The 2,755-nt window shown below is 45.3% G+C and overlaps 1 protein-coding gene across 2 annotated transcripts in view; it reads left to right on the plus strand.

Annotated features, from left to right (window-relative positions):
- The first annotated feature begins 127 nt into the window (after positions 1–127).
- The window catches only part of LOC101858095, a 29,911-nt gene continuing 27,283 nt past the window's right edge, over positions 128–2,755 (plus strand). For both annotated transcript variants that reach the window (XM_013080543.2, XM_013080544.2), the window contains exon 1: positions 128–465. The gene's annotated coding sequence lies outside the window, so the exon portion shown is untranslated. The remainder of the gene's footprint in view (positions 466–2,755) is intronic.

Raw genomic sequence — 2,755 nt, forward strand, 5'->3', positions numbered from 1 at the left:
GGGGGGGAGTTTCACACGTCACGTCTTCTCTGAAGTCTGAAGACCAACATAATATTATTAATCAAAATTGTGAAATGGATAAAGTACGACTTCACGTTACGGGAAGTGGAAGTTGTAACTGGGGAAAACAATCATGCAAACATTCCCTTTGATTTGACGTGTTTAGTTTCGAGTTTTGAACTGAGCGCTGAGTGTCAAGTGTGGCTCGGGAGGAAGAGCAGGATATAGATCTAGATCTAGTGCAATCTTCTTTTTGAAAAATAAAGGCAAGATTTCAAGTCATGAAACTTTAGCCTAAACTTTTATTTAGCAGCTCCCGCTCTCCCTCCCTCCATCACTCACCACACTCACCACACTCACCACACGTCACACGCGCCAGACTGCCTGACTGAGACTCGGACTCAACTCTGGACTCTTTATTATAGGCATAGATCTAGAGGCCTACGTGATTGGTACAGGACTAAGGTAACAGTAGTAGTTTATATGGGAGGACTTTCGTAACGATCGACCACAATGAGACAGAGTAGATAGGGGTAGGGTTTGGCTTGTTGGGTGGCGCTTTTTCGGTAGTTCCTACCCTGCAATTGTTTATTCGTCGGTTTTGGCCCCAAGAGTAGGGGTGTTTCAAGGGGGCTTGCCCCCCTGACCTAATGAAAATATGGTGGGGGGTTTGATGTTTTTTAAGTCATTAGGTTTGATTGATCTTAGCTCGCTGCGCATCAAAGTATCTAGATCTAGATCTTGAGTACCTGGCCGAACCCGCGACCACTTGTCGTATTTTGCTTCTCAGCGGTCTCTGTCAGCAAAATAGGCAATCCATGTTCAGGGCCGCTTCAGTGTGTCAACTTCCGGTTTATACTGTGATATCGTCAATCATTCCAAAACGTCATTCTCAGATTTCGCATTTTAACATGTTTAATGCTCTGCCCTTGGCGCGACCGCATGCCCTCAGCGCGACCGCAAATGGAACAGGGTGCAACCATGCGGGCACAGATATGACAGGTGCAAGAAAGTTGTTAGTACACCATTTAAGGGTTAGTAAAATCATTTCCTTTTCAAATCATGATGAAAACAATTATCTTATTGATAACAGAGGGAACAGAGACAAGTGGTCGCGGGTTGGGCCAGCTACTCTAGTTTAGTAAGTGAAGAAAACTTCTCGAAGAATGTTTCTGATAAGCCTTTCACTTCGAACTCGACTGCTGCACTAGCAGACGATTGACGTTCTTGGAAAAGGATTGACCAAAAGTGGAACTAGACAAGGCATGTAACTCTAATAAAACAGATTGCACACGAGCTGCACAGAGAAGGAAAAATGGGGAACTGGTTGCGCTCAGGGTACGGTCGCGCCAAGGGCAGGTGTCTATAGATCTAGATGTAAGATCTAGATCTAGATCTAGGCTCAAATTATAAGGGGGTTGGGAACTACCGAAAAAGCACCGTTTGGGTTAGGGGTAGGAGAGACATGCGACTACACACAGGACATAAACCGGGCTACGATTGGCTGGACCTGTGACCCATGAATACATTTTACTAAGGCATACAGTAGGCTACTCTTGACGCTCTCGACGACACCCTCCCTGTCACTCTCACCACCCTTTCTCTCTCTCCTCCTCCTCCTCCTCCTCCTCCTCCTCCTCATTCTTCTTCTTCTTCTTCTTCTTCTTCTTCTTCTTCTTCTTCTTTTTCATCTTCTTCTTCTTCTTCTTCTTCTTCCATGAGCACTCAACTTGACTCAACCCGCTGTGACTGAGAAAAAGGTCATGCGGTCAACGGTGCGAGACCGAAACCGCGAATTGCCAGAGACCCACAGGTTCAGCCAATCGTAGCTCGGTTAACACGCATGTAGTCGCATGTGTAGGAGAGAGGTCTGTGATTTTGTAGTTTCGTTCGTTAAAGTCCAAAGCTGAACGCCAGAGACCCTGAATTGCCAGGTAATTGTTGAGGAGTGAACTAAGCGTGAGATGGAAAGGAAACACTAAGCCAGAAAATCAAAATTCAAGCAAAGAATGGCGCTCTTTCGGCAGTTCCCACCCCCCAATTATTATTCGCCGGTTTGGGCCCCAAGAGTCAAGAGTAGGCTAGGCATGCCCCCCTGAATTTTACCATAGTTTGATGTTTTGCAGTTAGGTTGCATCCCTGTTCTTTGTGTTGCCTATTTGGTCATCACGACTTCTGGATTTCTTCTCTGGATGTAAACAAATGAATCGTGGACTTTAACGAACGGAACTACAAGATCACCGGGAGGTCTCTTCTTTAAATTGTGTTTGTTGGGGTGGTCGCTTATTACTGTAATTATTACGGAAGTCCTTCCGTTTGGGTAGGTTGAGGCAACTGCAAAGGTTCGTGTAGTGCTGCAAAAGTAACCGATACTGCTCCAGCCTTTTTGAAAGAACACAGACCATCTTGGTCCCATTGTGTAAAGCAGCCATTCTACTTCTTGACTTCTTAATTATTATGCTCTTTACTCTATTTTTGCATTAATTCCAAATTTTCAACGATTACAATTTTGAGGCATACCTTCACTTAGGGCAACTTTGACAGGGGTTAGTGCAAATTCGACACCTACATGGGGCAACTTCGACAGGGGGCGGGTATCTTCAACAGTTACAGTAGCCTAGGCGTATTCTATTATTTTGGGTTTTTATTCAACTTATTGTGCCCCACCCTCCCACACCTCCTCTCTCTCTCTCTCTCTCTCTCTCTCTCTCTCTCTCTCTCTCTCTCTCTCTCTCTCTCTCTCTCTCTCTCTCTC

The sequence above is a fragment of the Aplysia californica genome, unplaced genomic scaffold, assembly GCF_000002075.1.
Source record: "Aplysia californica isolate F4 #8 unplaced genomic scaffold, AplCal3.0 scaffold00090, whole genome shotgun sequence".
Taxonomy (NCBI): Eukaryota; Metazoa; Mollusca; class Gastropoda; order Aplysiida; family Aplysiidae; genus Aplysia; species Aplysia californica.